At 44.9% G+C, this 17,969-nt stretch overlaps 1 protein-coding gene across 4 annotated transcripts in view; it reads left to right on the forward strand.

Moving 5' to 3' along the window:
* IKZF2 (IKAROS family zinc finger 2) overlaps window positions 1-17,969 on the forward strand; it is a gene marked incomplete at its 5' end in the record, with an annotated part of 107,171 nt that overhangs the window by 74,939 nt on the left and 14,263 nt on the right. The window lies entirely within an intron of this gene.

Consider the following 17,969-nt stretch of genomic DNA (forward strand, 5'->3'; position numbering starts at 1 on the left):
TGCTGAAAGACACGACACTGTGCATCAGGTTCTGCCTGTCAAAAGCCAGTGAGAATTGGAGCAGTGGCAAGGGTGGCTCTTGTGTTGCAGCCTCTATAAAATCTCTGGTGTTCTGCTTTCCATACTGTTTGTACATGCATTTTTTGGAAGGTGAGATCAAAATGCGTACCGGGTAGGAGTTTGTATGCCAGGTCTTCCATCTCTTGGTCTTTTGTAGAGACAACTTGTACCCCATGCTCCACTGAAGCCCTGTCTGAACCTGATCCTTGGTGGGGTCATTTTCACCTCCAGAGCACTACTGCAACATGTGTTACTAACAGCTGTATGTCAAGATCATTTTCTGTGTCCCAGAATTATCTTGCTATACTAAGCCTTATCTACCGAGCGTAAATACCACTGAGAAACCATCTTTGATTTAAAGGTCCTGTAGGATCATGATCTTTCCAGAAGAAGTGCGGTTGGACTTTGTTTTTGGGGGAACTTGTGAAAAGATGTGGTTCTATTCAAAGCAAGAAGTGTTCACTTTTTGCTTGTTGGGCTTTTTTTGTCTTGAAATTCTCTCTTTCTGTGGTAGTTAGGGGTCAGTCTTTGACTGTTCAGCCTCAGAGATCTGTTTCCAGAAGATAAGACAAACAGGTGGGCAAAGGTAGATGTGCTCTGTACCAGCCTCAGGAATATCTTTCTCTCTCTTAGGAGGGGGGAATCAGCTTTTTGCCTCCCTCCTTCCCCCACCCCCTGCCCCCAATTTCTCTGGGGTATATGATTGAGATGAGAGGGGAACAGGCGCTGTGCATCTCCCTGCTTCTGGTGGTGCCCCAGTGTAAGCAGGATGTGACCTCTGCCTTCAGTGCTTTGGAGGCTTTCTGCAAATTGGCTGAAAAGACTATTGACTTGACTCGCCCACTCTGCCAGAGATGAGAGACACCGCCACCATGGGAGCATCCTCATTCTGAATATCATTTCACAGCTATATTAGTAGGTGCTGAGACTGTCTGTGAGACAAATCTTGTGTCTCCTGCTGTCCCTCGAAGGTGGCCTGGCTAGGTCTCTGCCACCTACAGGTCTACCAGCAAGTCCTTCAGTGGAGAGAAAGGGGACAGCAGGTCTAGGGGGAAGTTGCACTGTCTTCTCCTTTCCCTCATCATCCTGGTCTCCTCCTTAATGAGACAGGTTGGCAGAATTAGATGCTTGGGGTCTGGACCCTCAGGAAGGGAAGAGTTTTGTGTTAAGGCAGAAGACCTGCACCTCAGAATAGGGAGGAGTACCAATGCTCCCCCATGACTGCAACTTCACCAGGAGGGAAAGTTTACTTAGGGCACACTGCAGTTCAGCAGTATGGAAGGGTACTCGGGAGGAAACGATGCGCTGCTCTTTGCCCCTTTCTTCAGACATCCTGAACCTCTTGTCACCACATCCAGAAGGCCAGAGAGCACTGAGATACTCGGGGTAACAAGGTCCTTGTTCAGACGGCATCATCATGGTGTAAGATTCACGTGGGATCATCCCTTATTCATTCTGTCTGTGCCAAGATGGCAGTGTGTGTGTGGGACAGGACTGCTGGCATCCAGTGTTCTGTCTCCTTTCTGTGTTAGCAGTTCACATCCTGGCATCATCTTCATGTTGCTTCGGGCCACATACAACCAGAACAAAGCTCTGGGTCCTGCCCTACTGGGTTGCTGTTTGGAGAGAAAGCAGAGACTTCTCCGCTGCTGGGTGATGGCAGTTCTTGTGCCAACCATCCTGCTTCGGAGGGGCGAACGAGACAGTGACTCTCTTTTTCCTCTGAGCTTTTCTTCTGCAATGATGCTGTGTGTGGGATTTCACTGGCATCAAAAAAGCAGATGAATGTGATAAGGCTTCTGCATATAGAGCAGCAGTCATTCTGAACAGTGCGCCTAACCTGTTTTTTTAACCATCCAGCGAGACAGTTTCTATTGTCTCCCAAGGGAGACAGTTCTACTTCCCATATGCTTTTTATAGCTGTGACTCTCACCCTGATATTTAACCTAAACTATCCTTTCTTTTGCTGCAGATTATTACTCTTCCTAACAGTATCTTCTGTGACTGTGAGTAATTCCTGTGCTCGGTTTACACTGTGATAGGCTGTAGTCATACGTCTGGCATCGATTCTGTTCTAGTCTGCCTTTATCTTCCAATCCTCTCATCTCTTCTTTTTTTTTTTTTATTACTAACTTTGAATTTTTTTGCTGCTCTTATTCACTCATTTACGAGGGACCTAAATCACGAGGTCACTTTATGCTTTGGAAACAGGGGGCCGGTACAGATGCAGACCCCTTAACCTCATCTCTGCCTCGATTGCCTGTCAGTGGGATTGAAATAAAGAGCGATGGCAAGAGGGCAAGATGCACAAACGTTTGCGAGGCGCATGCATGTTGTTGCACCGAAGGTCGTGTAAGCACGTAGCAGAGTATTCCAGCACTGCCGGCGCCCCTGCTGCATAGCACTGCATATTATCTCCTTAGTTTTACGTAGCCTTTGTGCAATAGTGAAATGAGATAATTACAAAGTGGAAGGAATAATAACTTTGTATTGTTGCTATAACCACTGAGGTATTATACCCTGATACCGGCGTGATTATCTTAGACACAATAGTAAGGTGATTATTAATAATGCTAAAGGACTTAATACTTAGCCTGCAATTTTTTGCGTCTTGTTTCTTTTATGAACCCTATCTGTTTCATCAGCCCAAAGCCTGGGTGAAGTGGGTATGTGGTGTTGCCTCCTTGTTACCCGTTTTTCAGTGATGGGAAAATGAAATAGGAAAAAAAAGAAACCCCAGGAGACCCGATGTTCAAATTCAGGTACCTAAGCACCGAAGTAGCTTCACTTGAGTTACTTCTCTTTCTGCACCAGAACTACTGAGGGTCTAGTGGGTTAGGGGTTTAAAGATGCTCCTCTGTGTTCAAGCTATAGAGGCCCCTTTTGGCCATGTCTCCCTTGTCATCAGGGATCGTTTCACAGAACCAGAATTTAAGGTGCAGCTGTAAATGCAGGCGTTGCATGGCCAGGCTCCAGACCCTCTTTGGGAGCTGGGTGTCTCATTGCATTAGAGTAAAGCTTGTGGGACGGGGTGCAGCGCTTCAAGGCGCCTTCTGCTCCAGAGACAGCCTTCTGAGGTAGCTGCAGCGGTTTTTGCAGAGCGGAGATCCAAGAGGTGACCGAGGGCTCTCTCGTGCACTTAAGAACACGGTTTTGACTTGCTGAAGCCACGTCTCAGCAAAACCAAGACCACGTCTTGCACGCGCTCTGAGCAGCAAAATAACCACAGTAGCCCTCAGGAGGAAAAAAAGTGTTTGCCTTTCCCCTGAGAAAATTATTTTCAAGGGCAAAAAGCTTTTGCGTATTGGCTCTGAGGAAAGGAGATCCAGCATTTGGAGCTGGCCTGCGCCCGTTCTTGGAGGAATCTCTGAAACCTTTCAGCTTGAGAAAGTCTGAGCTTGGAATCAAACCGTGGTTTGAGGCCGTCTCATTGCTGTCTCAGAGCTGGTTTACGGGGAACTGCCGCTGACATTGCTGAGAATATAGGAGTGGTTTGAGGTGCAAGAGAGGTATTTTTGCCATCAGGAAAGGAAGCCAAGAGAGACTAAAGGGGGAAAAAAATAACCCAGTTAACACCACGCCGTAGCAGAACTGCAGAAAGCCACTACTGATATATTCTCCCGAGCTCTCAGCAACCTGTAATTATGAATTGGCTTACAGCTAAGATATTGATGAATATCACTCAAGAAGGAAAATGAGAATGTCTAGATTTTTTTTGTTTTACAGTGAACCCATACTGAACTCTGTGTGACTCTCCTCCTATTTATAACCCTGTGTGAAGTTCAAGGAAACTTGTCCTGGAGGTTTCCCATGAGAAGGAACTGTGTTTTTACCTGACTAAAGCTCTCTGGATATTTTCCCACTTTTTATTTGATCTAAGTGTGAACTTTCTCCACCCTCTGCCCCTCCTTCCTTTCTGGAGTGGTTAGAGAGGTTGATTACAGCCAGGATTACACAAGAGATGCCAGTTGCACACATGTTTTGCATAACTGTGCTGTGTTGATTTCAGACAGGGTGCCCCAAGTTCCCCTCAGTGCCTTGCAACAGAGACACAAGATCTCTATCTTCATTCCTGAAGCTGGAGAAATGCTGTTGAGGCCCTGCCTATTGAAACTTTGACAAAGAGCACCTGGCTGGGACGCTTCCCAACCCCATAGTTATCTGTACACTGCAAAGCCCTTGCTTTCGGAAAAAACCTCTACTTGAAGGTTGTTTGGGTTTGGGGTTTTTTTTGTATTAAATATGCAAGTGTTGCTCTACATATGTGCTAAGTGGCACAAGTGATCAGTGGGGCAGCGTGAGTAGGATTTTTGGTGCTGGGCAACAGAGTTCCACAGGATGCTGCTGCTTCTCCTGCCCAGAGAGCCAGCCAGTCTGTGTTGAGGATGGGGGAACAAGCTCCGTAAGCACATGGCCTTTCCCTCCCTCCCTCCCAGTGAGACAGCTGTGAATGCTCTCACATACTCTGAGCTGGTAGGGGGCCTGTCCTAAGGATCCTGGCCAGAAAATTCAGACAAGCTCATCCTAATACTGATTTCAGGGACTAGTTCACCATGGCTCTGTCTTCAAAACCACTGAGCTTTGCTTGATTTCAGTGAGAATCAGGCACTCCCACACCCTGGGTCTCAGCCTTTTGCTGGGAAATAGGTGTTTTCTTTATCCTCCCTCTTTTCAGTTTGGAGTGGAAGTCTAGGCATGCACAGGGTCTGCCCCCCAGTCAAACCAGGCTATGGCACCAGGGCTGTTTGGTGGGACGGAGCTGCTCTCACAGGTAGGCAGAGTCCAGACTGGTAAAGGGCTTTGGGCTCTTCCTAGAAAATATGTCACATGCAAAGGATACACTGCTGAGAATCTGATGATGAAATTTTTATATAAAAAAGCGACATGGGTCATAGACTCTCTCTCAATTGGATACCCTTCGTGTGCATGCATTTTGCTCGTCTCCTTGGAGACAGTGGCTTGTCTGAGAGCAGCTAGCCTTGACTAGGAAAGGCCTGACATTTCTGGTTTGTGGGATGAAGCTGTGGCGCTGCATCTCCCGACAGCTGCAAAGGCATGATTTGATAGGAGCATAAGCGGTTCTGTACAAGGTCATCGCGTGAGCATCTTTATCTAATACCCCTCTGGGAACAGTGCTGGAGTCCCCGGTGTGAAAGACAAGATTCGAAGATCCTCCAAGAGAACTTAGCAATCCTGGGCCCTCGGATATCAGAAACGTTTGTGAAATCTCTCCCTTCCCTCTCCTTCTGCCAAAGAGCTGAGTCAGCTGGACTGGCATGTCTGGAACTCTGTGGCACCGTGAGCAGGCAGCCTGCCAGCTGCATTACACACCGCATCCAGAGCAACACGTCACTCCTCTCTCTCTCTCTCTCTTTTTTTTTTTTCCTCTTTAATTTTTTATTTTTTTTCCCTCTATGCAATCTCCACCCTCTCTCCCTTTTATTTTTCCTTGTTGATCCGTGTAGGTGAGTCAGAGAAACCTGCTCATCCACAACCTGTTCCTTCTTGCCAAATCCTGGAGCAGCACTCCCAGTTCTTGTTAGGTGTCAGGAATAGGTTATGAAAACAAAGACTGATACAGGCAGCATACTGGGTATAGGGTGCATGAAAATTAAACTTGTAGTCAGTGTGCTGCTTCGAATGTGTTCCTAATAGAGCGATGTCTTTTGTAGGAGGCACTTCATTCAGTGATTCATATATAATAAGGTTAGTTTTCTTCCTCTAAAACACCAGGATGGAACAGAAGGAATGACTTAAGGGCTAAATGAGAGCATGTTTAAGGAGAAATTCCATTTGTTCCCCTGGATTTTAAAACAACAGGAGAGTAGGAGATTCCCAGTAGGAAAATACGTTGTTCACAAAAGTGCTTTTGAACAAAGTGACTGCGTTTTTGATCTCAGCTGTGGGACTGAACTAAAGAAACTCCCCTGATATTAGCACAGTTCCTCAGAGTTTACGTGACTGAGGCGTTTCTAACCCCAGGAATGAAAGAATTGTGTATCTGGATCCTCCGGATCAGAGATACTTACGAACGAGAGTGCAAGGTGATAAAGGTGTCCTTCTCATGTAGCCTAAGATACTGATTTCATGGGTGGGGAGGGAGTGAGAAAACATACAGGCTGACATTTCTCTTTGGTCAACTGGCTCCAGGAGCTGGAAGCTGAAGGTATCTGACTTCTGCTGGGTGTTGGTAACTGCAGGCGCTGGTCACGCTGTAGGGTCAGGTTATGTGTCTATCCATAGCTATGTTTCCATCAAGCAGTATCAAAGGATTGCTTTTTGGAGTGTTGTGTTGGAACGAAGCTGCTCAGCTTCAAAGAATAGATCGTGCACTGGGAAAAGTGCTTTGTTTGACTTTTATGTGCCACAGTAAAACATCCACATTAGTTATATTGTGAAAAATGTATCCATTATGTTCATATCATTAGTCTTCTACGAGAAATGAGCTTGTTCCAAGGGCTAAGGATGAGCCAGCTTCAGGAAATGGCAAGTACAGTTTTGGTTGAGGTGCCTGAGCTTCTGCCTTGGTGAACGTGAAGTCTGGGATGAATGTGACCTGACTGGTGTACACTCCCTGACATAGCACCACACTTGGCACTGGTGAAGAGAAGGGAAAGGGACGTTTTGTGTCACGTGATATATAACTCACAGCGAGAGATGGTCGTTTCTCAGGGAGGTCGAGTGCAAGACCAGAAGGTTTAGTGCCCAGCCACCCTCTGCAGGGGATGAACTTACAATATAGACAAAAAGGGACTTGCCAAAGATATTCAAGATGTCAGTGTCGCAGGTACAAATGAACTCAGAGCTCCCAAATCCCCATCCACTGGCTCAATTGCAAGACCTTCCACACACCAAGAAAACAAACCTAGAAGAGTTAAAAAGGAAATGAGAGGAAGATATTTTTCTTCTCCCAGGTATTGAGAAATGAAAAGTTTTACACCCTTTTGCTCTTGATTCAGACTTTAGAAAGAAATCACCTCTTTTAAATAGCTTAGCAGAGTCTTCAATGTGATTTTTTTGTTTGGGTTTTTTTTCCATCAAGGAACGCAGTTAACCATACTCCGAGTTTCCTAAATTCCCTGCTTTTACAGGAAACCTTATAAAGTAGTTCTGGATGTTGAGAGAGCTCTGTGTTGTGTTCTCCAACTTTTCTGCTTTTTCTTTCCTCCTTTTCTTTTTTCTTCCTTTAGGTTTAATTTCACACCCATATTTAATTTCCTTTCGTTCTGTCTGCCTCCCTTTCAGCCACAACGCCAGTTTCTGAATCCATCCAGGACTTGTAGTGCAAAGCCAATTGTACCAAAGAGGAAATATCCTAAAACCCCAAATCTTTCCTCCCTCTCTTGTTCTTTCCACTGAGCAAACCTGAAAAAAAACTCCTGGGGTTTAGGAAGTGCTCTGGAACTGTCATTATTTATTTATTTGTGTTACAAAAGAAAAAAACAACTAGGAAACTTATTGAGACTAATGGGAATTGCTGGATTTTATTATCCAGAAAAGATTAATGTAGCTTCAGTGACATCCATAGACAGCTGATATAGAGGTTTGTGCTACGCCAGCTGTCCAGTATCCCAGATCCATCTCTCAGAGCGTTAGAGCATCCCATCAGCCTTTAAAAGGTATCTTTACTATTAATTTTTTCTGGGCTAAGAATAATTTTTCAAAGAAATCACCCCAGTGCTGTGGCAAACTTTGGCCAGAGAGCCATGAACACCACAAGCATCAGTGAGGAGCGTGGCGGGGAAAGGAGGAGGCTGTCCAGCCCCTGTGGCAGCCCACTTGTTTGCCTTCCTGAAGCTGGAATAAATGTCTTGGACCTGGGATGAGCCTTTGGGAGCAGTGAGCTGCCTCGACAAGTCTCTCACTGGAGGAGCCTTTAGCACGAGGTTTTCAGAAGGACACAGCACGACTTGACTCAGAGCTGCCTGCTTGAGTGAAGTACCCCCCTTCTTTCTAGCCCCTCTGTAACCAGAGGTAAATATCGACGTTGTCAGGCGGGGAGCAACAGGAACAGCTAGGAAAGCTGCAGTCAAAAGGAGGGAGTCAGCTCTTTTTTTCTGTTTGACCTTATTTGACATTTGATGAGAAAACCACATGTTTGAACAGCAGATCTTTATGAGGGTAACACAGAGGCATGGGCCACACTGGTTCTTGCACAGGAAGGAAAGTATGAATAAAAATTCTCATGTCCCAGAGGAGCCCATTAGTTTCACAGCCTGACCTGGTTTTGGAAGCAAGGCTCCCTTTGCTGCTGGCCTTGATCAAAATAAGTGAAAACTCCCAACTTCAGTGGTTGGGAAAAGAAGAGGAGCTGTCAATATTATTCCTCCCGTATTGCTGTTATCTTCATGACAACTTGCTGTTAATAGTCTGTTTCCAAAACTTTGTTTCTGACAATGACAAGAAAAGGGAAAACTTCCTCACGGAAAGGGAAACCAGAGCATGTTCTTCCTATCTCGCAATATGTGATGCGAAGCTGGAAGATGCCAGGTGCTAAAAGGAATACTGTTTCTTGTGCAGGAGCATGTGGTGGCACAGTGGAACTCCATGGTGGAAGGCTGAATGCCCTGGGGCTGTTCAGCCTGGAGAAAAGAAGACTGAGAGGGGTTCTGATCAGTGTTTATAAATATCTCAAGTGTGGGACACAGGAGAAAATGGCCAGGCTCTTCTCAGTGGTCTGTGGGGACAGAACAAGGGGCAATGGCCTCAGGTTGGAGCACAGGGAGTTCTGCACCAATATGCAGAAGAACTTTTACCCAGTGAGGGTGTGGGATCCCTGGGACAGGTTGTCCGGGGGGCGTGGAGTCTCCTTCTCCGGAGCTACTCCAGCCCCGTCTGGATGCTGACCTGTGTGACCTGTCCTAGGGAACCTGCTTTGGCAGGGGGGTTGGACTCGATGATCTCTAGAGATCCCTTCCAACCCCTACAATTCTGTGATTCTGTTGCCACAGAATGGGAAGAAATGAGCCTGAGTTAAAGGTTTGTTCAGTGTGTTTATGCGGAAGGAAACTATCTGGTGTTGTAGCGGAAGTTCTCTCTGACTCCCTTGTTTTATATAGTATAAAATAACTGGTACTGCCGTGCTCGGTACTGCTTGCTTCCAGTCACTTAAAGATTCTGGTGGCTTTATAATGCTGAAGGGTTCTGCAAGGTAGGCAAGGGGCTGCGCTTGGAATAAATACAAGCTGTGGGCAGGGATGTAAATTGACTTGGGGGTCAGTTACTTCCATTGATACCACCTGTGGATTTCGTCAACATCTACACTTGTTTTACCCAAAGGGGATCAAGAAAAACCACCACCCAAAACCCCCAAACAAACAAAAGCTCTTCTCAAGGGAGTGTTTGTCCAGCAGCATTCCTGATCCGCACCAAGGTACCCACACCCTTTGCTGCATGTGTGAGTTGTTCCTCTCCGTCGGCATTCGGTCGCAGCGGAGCTCGGCGGGTGATGACGTGTGGATCTCCAGTTACCTCCTTAAATTCCTGCTGAGCTCTGGCACTGACAGGGAGAGGACAGGACAGGGCAGAGAAAAACAGCAGACCAACCTTAAACTTGTTTTTGTTTTTCCTGCTCACCGTTGCCGTGGAGAAGGGTTAAAATTAAGAGAGGCCAACGATGAGGCGCGTTTTGGAATGGTTCGTCGTGTGAACCAATTAATGCTCTGCTTATCAAGTAGACTTTAGTGTAATGTTAAAGGTCTGAAGTGGAGTGGAAAGTACAGAGCTGGTACATGCAGTTAAGGTTTAACCTCTGTCTTAATCCGGTTCCCACCCACGTCCAGATAGTGCGGAGGCTCCTTGTCGAAATCACCTCTCTCCTGTTTGCTACAGGGCCTCTCCCCCTTCAAAAGAAACTTGCTGTAAACCTGCTGCCCCTTTGAGTGATTCCAAAGCTGGCCAGGTGCTAAAACACCTAGTTTACTTTGTGGACTTGGGGATTTTGTTAGTTTATCCCGCCCCCCGCCACTGTGCCATTTAAACAGAGTCCCTTTTTAATAGCACTTAATCATTTTGGAGTTGGTATAAAATTCCTGGGAACCCCATCCAGTGTCAGAGTGCCTGGGGGACTGGGACACCTTGGTATGGGACAAAGACAGTGCGCCCGGTTCAGTGGCCACACCGCACGAATGCACAACATTTGCACCTGAAGTTTTCAAATACATGAGGGGAACGTGAAAGCTCCATTGCCGGTAACATAAACTAAAACAAGGACTGTCGGGTGCTTTTTGACCACTTTGAAGCCGTTATGTGGAAGGAAATAAAGGTAAGCTGAGAGAAATACATAAGGAGAGCTTCATATGTTTTTTGGGACACAGAATTAGAGCTAGTAATCTTGAATTGCATCTTTTTTTGGAAGTAAATATGCCATCAGTATCTTTATTTGTGTTTTCCTTGATTTAGTACGTATTTTATTTGTATGGTTTTGCATAGACACGTTTTCTTTTGTTTCTCATACAAACATAGATACAACAGACAACCCTACAAAGGGAACTGTCTTCTGTGCTGCAAAGGAAGAAAATGGGGTGTAAGATTCTTCCTTTTCTGTTCTTAACTATATAATGGGTGCTGCGAGACTCTGGCAGGAGCCCTGCAAGTATCTGGGTGGTGAAGGGAGATTGCAGCAATTCTGTGACTGTGCCAATGAAACAGGAGTTTGTTTGTTTGTTTGTTAAACTTCTGGCACAAAAATGCCACCTACTTATTTATAACCCTTGTGGCAGATTGGAACATTGTTTTATCTGTAAAATCCTGCAGATCAGTTAATAAATAAACACAATCTGATGAATCAGATTAAATAACAGAGCCACCAGTAGCTGCAAGATAAATCGTAATAAACCACTAAAGTAATAAAAGGCTGCGGACAGAATCACCTCGAAGTCACAAGACCCCAACCCCTTTGCACCAGCATTTACTGATTCACTCCAGATTCTGACCTGTGTTTTTTATCCTTAGAGAAGTGCTTGAAGGCTCTTCCTGACTGGTGTATTTACTTGTTTCCCACGTGTGGCTCTGCATGTCTTTTCTGGTCCCTTCTAGTCAAACCATAGCATGGATGAAGTCTTCAGAGCTCATGTATAATCTGATGTTTCATACCGCTTGCTGCGGTAGATGAAGAGGGAGGACTGAACGCTACTACTACAGTATTTAATCGCTAGTCGCTTGTTTTACAATACTGTAAACAACTGTCAGGTAGATGCTGGTGTCAGGCTTCTGGTTTGTGCCCCAGAGGTATTTATAGGAAAGTCATGTGTGTCTAGAAAACAAAGAGGGTGTAGGTGCAATGTTTTGCCATTGTTTTATTGCATGCTGATGTGCTACATGTACCTAGTGGTGTTTCGCTGCTGGCTGTGCAGGACTGCTGTACTAGCACATGGTGGCTGTCGACAGAAATAACTTAACCGTTGACTGCCACTATGCAAAAAGTCAGGACAAGCCTTTTTTCGTTTGCTGGGAGGCTCATGAATCGCTGAACGGCCACGTATATCTCAATAGGCAAATTGATAGTAATCTTTACTAAGAGCCATTGGACCATGAGGTCATGAAGCGAGTCGAGTGCTCTGTTTCAGGCTCCATGTCAAGAAACGTCTAGATGCTTAATGGCATGTATGTAGGCTGTTCTTGTTGTAATGCTGCGTTTTGGGTCTTGAACCTTTTGAGGTGTCTAGAGCATTCGGAAACCTATTTAAGCACAATTCTAGCTGTATGGTCTGCTCTACCACGTGATCTAGTGAACCTGTCATTAGTCCCGTGAACCTTAATGCTTGGCCCAAAATACCATGATCTAAAACCTTCTTGTAGAATGGAGCAGTCGCAACTCTGTGAGGGCCAGAAATGTGTCTGCATCCCATGAAATGTACCCCAGGTACTGCTGCCTCTGCTTGAAGTGGCAAGCATTAAAAGATTAAGGGAAAGCTTTCATAATGTGATTAGAGGTTTGGTTCTTTCTGAAAATCAGACTGCGTTAAGATGTCACAGGTTGGGCGCTCCGAAGTGGAGGCACTTGACACTGCAAGTCTCAAGTCTCTATGTTTGTTTGTTCTAGCAGCCCAGGGCTGTATTTTATGTGTTTACATGTTGTGACTTCTGCATGCAGGTTGTCTTGGACAATCTCAGGCTAGCTGTGGGACTTGCTGTTATTTCTGAAGCCTAGTATATACCGATTATTGTGTGTGTGTAATCTCCCAGGGAAAAAAAAAAAAGGGGGAAAAAAAAAAGGCAACAAATCAAAGAGCCCCCATGAATTCCAATGAACACATTTACAGTCATTAAGCACAGCGGCAAGATGCAGCGCTGGAGTGGGAGGCAGTTTCCTTCGCTAAGCTACGTGCTGCTCAGAGCCAGCATGGGCTTAGGTCTCGCTTTAATTTTTTTTTTTTTTTTGGTGATTAATTCGAACAGGGGTCTATTATTCATGTAAATATTTTTGTGTGTGAAGCTTTGAGCTAGGCAGCTCTAGAAAAGCCGAAGCGTGCTGTTTAATTACAGCAGAGAACCGGAGGGACTGTGTGTCTCCTCTCAGCAGCCTCAGCCCTTCCCGACAAAACCTCAGCGCTGCCTTGGCCCTCCTCAGCCTTGGCAATCGCTGCTGCAGCTCAGGCAAGCCGAAGGTGGGAAGGACTGTGGCAGCTGTTATATCCCCCTTTTTGAGACTGTTACATATTCTTTTTTTCTGTTCCTTGATGGTGTTAAATGTCACCGAGCTGAGGGACATTATACATTTCCCTGGGCTGACCGCTTCATGGCCGGAAAGGACACCCTGCCTGCATGTTGCCTCATCTCCTACCTGTTTTGTTTTATTTTTATTTTATTTTATTTTATTTTATTTTATTTTATTTTATTTTATTTATTTTATTTTATTTATTTTATTTTATTTTATTTATTTTATTTTATTCTGACTTTATCTTCTTACTCCTGGTTGATCCTCCATCCTACATATCTCCTCCCGCTCTCTAATGTTCACTCCCATATCTAATAAAATCACAGTGTATTATTAAGTCTTTAATTTCTCAGTAGAGATATGGGATGTATTTCTCTGTGTCTACCTGCTTGCGTGAGCTTCACCAAATTAGCCTCCATGTGTCTTGTGAAGTGCATGAATCCATTTACGTGCTGTGAAGATGGGAATTATTACCTTAATCATACGTATGAATAATTGAAGCATGGGAAATCAGAATAACTTGCCTGTAGTCACAAAATTTGCAGCGTAACTAAGAGTTGAACCTTAAGCTCCCTAGTACCGGCCTAGTGCTTTAATCATCTTTCCTGCCTCCGTGTTAAACCTGATCTTACCATGGTAAGTCCCATTCGAGGCAAAGGGTTGCTTTGTGGTTGGTACTGTGTACCTGCAGAACTGCTCCCCTCTCCCAGGCAGCTTCCAGTTTTAGGGAAGAAAGAAGAAATAATGAGTTAATTCTGGTTATGATTGTGACTGTGAATTCCACAGCCTCACTGCTAAGTCTATGTATCAGCCCAAAAGCATGTTTTAACTTGTTTGATGCTGCTTCAGAAAGCTTCAGGAGGACAGCAATGGGGTTTCCTCCTGCTCTAGGGTGCTAGGGGCCAAGTGGGATTTTGGATTCTACCGAAATCGGTCACGCTGGCTGCGCTGCTTTGCGAGGGATTTCCTCTGACCAAAAGCAGCTCTATCAGATGGCCACTTAGATCAGCAGTCTTGGCTGGCTTCCCTTCCCAGGTCTTGACGGGGCAATAATGCTAGAGTAATAAAAAATGTGGTGCAAAGCTCAGTACAAAGTCTCTGGTCCTTGGATTGGGCTGACGTACGTCACGCCGCTGTAGTAACGCCCTTGCCTGCATGAGCTGTTCGTGTCAGAGGTTGAGCTGTCACAGGTATTCGGAATGTAGGCAGGTAGGTGGGAAGTTCTGCCTTGCACTGCTGCAGACAAGAACATGGTACCCAAAATAGGGAAATGTGGGAGTAGCTGGTCCCGACTGCTGAAAACGATGTGTGCTTTGTCACTGGTCTTAATGGAGGCAGGATTTTAGCTCAACCAAGTGTGTCATTGCTCTTAACCTGTTCTGTAAGCCCTTCTCATATGCTTATGGCAAGGTATTACCTGGGATGCCTTGTTATTTCCCTTTGACTTACTTTATATTCTGATATGTGCTCCCATCTCTTTTGAGAACAAAATGTTGCGTGAATGCCTTACGGGCTCTTTGTCTTTGACTGACCTTTTTTTATGACTTTAAAGAAGTTTCCCTAGGCCCAAGTCTGCTTTCTGTCTTGAATATTGACCTTAGAGTTACATCATCTCATTGTTGCAGCACGCAGGCTTCTCAGCTATCAAAGTTCACCCACAGGACTCCCAACTATTCCTCACTCAGAAATGCCTTGTACATCCTCCTCCTCTTCTCCCTCCTCCCTCCACATGAGCATTTTAATTTCACAAGCAAACTCCGTTTCTCTGTGAATTTCGACGAGTGGTTTACCTGTTTCATGGTAAAAATTGTACTTCAAATTTAAATGTCTTTTTCGCTGTGACTGTCATAATATTTTCCATTTGAGGCTGAGACTCCACTGTGGGTTTTCTGTGCCACGTTGTCATCTGTACGAATCTGAGCTTAAATGCGTGGAAATTCTGACATTTCAGTAAGAAATATAAAAAAAACCCACTTTATATTCTTCAAGTTTGCTGTTTCATAGGTATGGCTGCTGGGTTTTGCCCAGTGCCTTGGTCTTTCCCAGTTCAACAACAGATTGAAGATTTCTCAAGGTTTCTGGGGCTTGTTTGTATTCACTGTATTGTGTCATTTCTATGAGAATGAGTGATGGTAATTTTTGATCTGATTGCTTACCCTGAAAAGGTGATAAAGGAATAATAACCCCAAACCAGGGATTTCCAAACTGACTTTGCTTGGGTGCTGCTACCGTTGGTAGCGGTGTTTACGTGCAGTGCCGAGTGTGATGCTGCTGTTCCGTGGTCCTTGGCGAGGAGCTCCGAGAAGGCGGCTTTCTACGGAGCAAGTTGAGCCAAACTTTGAGTGGCTCCATGGTGGAAATAGGTCCATGGAAACGGCTCCGTGGTGGGAAAAGCTGTCTTGAGCAGGGGCTTGGAGGGGGTTTTGGTAGGCTGTAGCACCATTGAACCCTTTATCTTCAAGTCAATGGCTTATAGAACAAAACCCCTTGTGTTCAGTGTCTTTGGGGCAAATTTTGACTATTAACGTTTACCTTACAAGTTACTTTGCAAATACAATGGGAAATTTGCAGCTGCTTCAGTGATTTGATGTTTGTCATGACAAAGTTTTAAAAGTCAGACCTTGTTTCCTACTGCTGCGGTCAGGACCACCAATTCCACTGTGGTGTGACCCAAGCGACAGCAGCTCAGTATCATTTTGTAGTATAGAGTGGATTTTAAAGGGGAAGGAGGAGGCGTGGTTTACGGTGGGATTGTATCTGTAGAGTAAGGGGGATGGGATTTGGAAATGAACCCAAGGGAGTTGTGATTCTCTGGTTGAGTAGTCTTATACAAACTTGATTCTTCACGGTGGAGTCTGAGCAGCTTCCAGTTTTGCATTAGGCAACATGACTAACATTAGTCATGTGTTGTTTATTGTCTTATCTTCTCCCCAGAGGAAGGAGCATGTGTGCTGGAGTATTTCTTTCCTTGGGGAGTTACGTTCCTCAAATCCCATATTGTGTGTAGAAATCATGTCTTTATCTTTAGCTTTTATCATCTCTGTGAACCTTGAAATTTGATGGAATTTGGATAACCGACCATCCTTGGAAAAAGCTCGGCCTTCTCGTGTGAGGAGCTTGTGAAATTGTTGCAGTACAGGCAGCAACCATTTGAAGAGTTTTAATACCTACTTTTTTCTCTTATTATTATTATTGAATCAATTTTTTATGCTGTGAACTTATAGAGGAATATGTTTCTCCGTGTTAAATGATAATTTATTTAATTAATTGTAGCTGTCTCTGGGATAGCAGAAAGCAATCATCCCTTCTCCTCGCATCTCAGTTGCCTGATAACCTGGTGTAGCCGGAGCAGGTGGGCTAATTTGGCCCTGCTTCAGCTCCGTTAGCTTAATCCTTTCAATTGCATTGGATTTTTTTGATTGGACACCAAGTTAGCTTCTAATAAAGGCATCAGACTGACAGGCATTGATGCCATTTAGATGCGTGATGTAGCATTGTAACGCTGATGATAAAAGTCTTTCCATCCTTTGGAGCTGGCAGCGTGTTTTCCTAAAGGCGCTTCCAGAACAGGATGGCCGGTTTGTGTTTAAGAGCTGAGGCTTGAATTTGGATCGTTCACATCAGGGGCAATTAGTCTGAGTGGGATAATGAGCCTCATGCTTGGCCTCTGCTGAGATTCCCATTACCAATGCCAGTTATGGCAGCAGTGTGAGCTACCGAACTAAATAAAATGAAGACCAGAACTGCTTGGTTGAAGACAATACTTCCCTGAGGATAAGCCTTATCTCAAAGCAGAGAAGAACAAATTCACAGTTTGCATGCTCACTAAAAGCAGCTGCCTTAAAAAACTCGCTTGTGCCACAGAACCACACGTAGAAACAAACTTTTTGAGAGAAAAAAAGAAAGTTTCTACAAGTATTTTCATTTCATTAAATCCCTCCTAAGACAACTTTTTGACTAGCTCCAGTACTAAGAGGCTTATCATCTCCCACCACATAGGTGATGAGGGGCATATGCTGTGGTATCTGCTAGTCTTGAAGAGGCCTCACAGAATTACTAGATGATCTTTAAGATCTCTCCCAACCCAAACCATTGTATGATTCTGTAATTTCCCTGCCTCTGTGTCTGTCGTGGTTAGGGCTTCAGCCCCAGTGCAGGGAGCCATCTGCCCAGCTTCTTGTTGGCTGCTCCTTGTCCTTCCTGCAGTGTCCCCTGCATCTTCCCATCCCAGTGGTGACGGTGCATTTTAGCTGCACTTAGTATCAGCTTGAAGTTCATTAAGTAAAAGACAATGAAAAGCTTCAGTATTGGGACAAACCCAATAGAAACATGGATATTATCCAGCAGAGGATGTTCTCAGTTTCTTTGGCTGGAAACTAAAATTCTTACCTAAGATTTTCAAAACTCTGGAAGAAGTTTGACTTTCCCAATAACTCAGCCTGCTCTGAAAATCGCAGTTGAGGGTGTTTTACCAGACTTTGAGTACTGACTTAATAGCTCTTTAGTTATTAGATAATAAGTGTTCGTGTTCTACGAGCTTTAAATTATGTTAAAAACCTTTATTAGCACGGCTTGGCAAAATACATTTCTGGCTAGCTTTCTGGCCTTGGGTTAGGCCATTCTTGTGGTTTTTTAATGACATGCTACGGAAGGGATATACTTTGTATGAGAATCTGGTGCCAGGTTCTGCATGTGTTAAGAGGCATTTGCCGTTTGTTCGTAATGCTGCCGAGTGAAACAAAACCCGGTGGTAGCTCAGTTCTGGCATCTTAGCTTTCTATTGTCATCTCCTTTTCTAATTTGTTTTATTTATTCTTTCTCCTCCAACCTTCCCTTACTAATTTTGGCAAACTTGTCTCACCAAAACACCACCACCACCTCTGGGCTGCGTAATGGGTTTCCCCAGTGCTGGGAGCAGAATTAGGGCACTAGGGCAAGCCGGTTTGGGTTTTTGTGGAGGCAGCTGTTTGTACCATGGGCAAAGTGTCTCAGAAGTTTCTTTCCCATGAGACTTGGTGACGCGCAGGCAAGTGCTGGGGTGTGATTCAGCTGTTTGGTTTGTTTTCCCCCCTCTTGTAGTCTGTTTGTTTGCTTTGCGACCAACAAGTCCGCCTCTTTTTCCTTCTGCTGATAGTGCGTGTTAGTGTGAAAAACGGATGGGGCAAAATACCCAGCGGGTGGGAGGAGGTGTGTGCGGTGGGAAAATGGGGCTGGGAAAAAGGTCTGGGACTTGAGTAACCTTTCTTTAGGT

The sequence above is a fragment of the Gallinula chloropus genome (genome assembly GCF_964237585.1).
Source record: "Gallinula chloropus genome assembly, chromosome: 5".
Taxonomy (NCBI): domain Eukaryota; kingdom Metazoa; phylum Chordata; class Aves; order Gruiformes; family Rallidae; genus Gallinula; species Gallinula chloropus.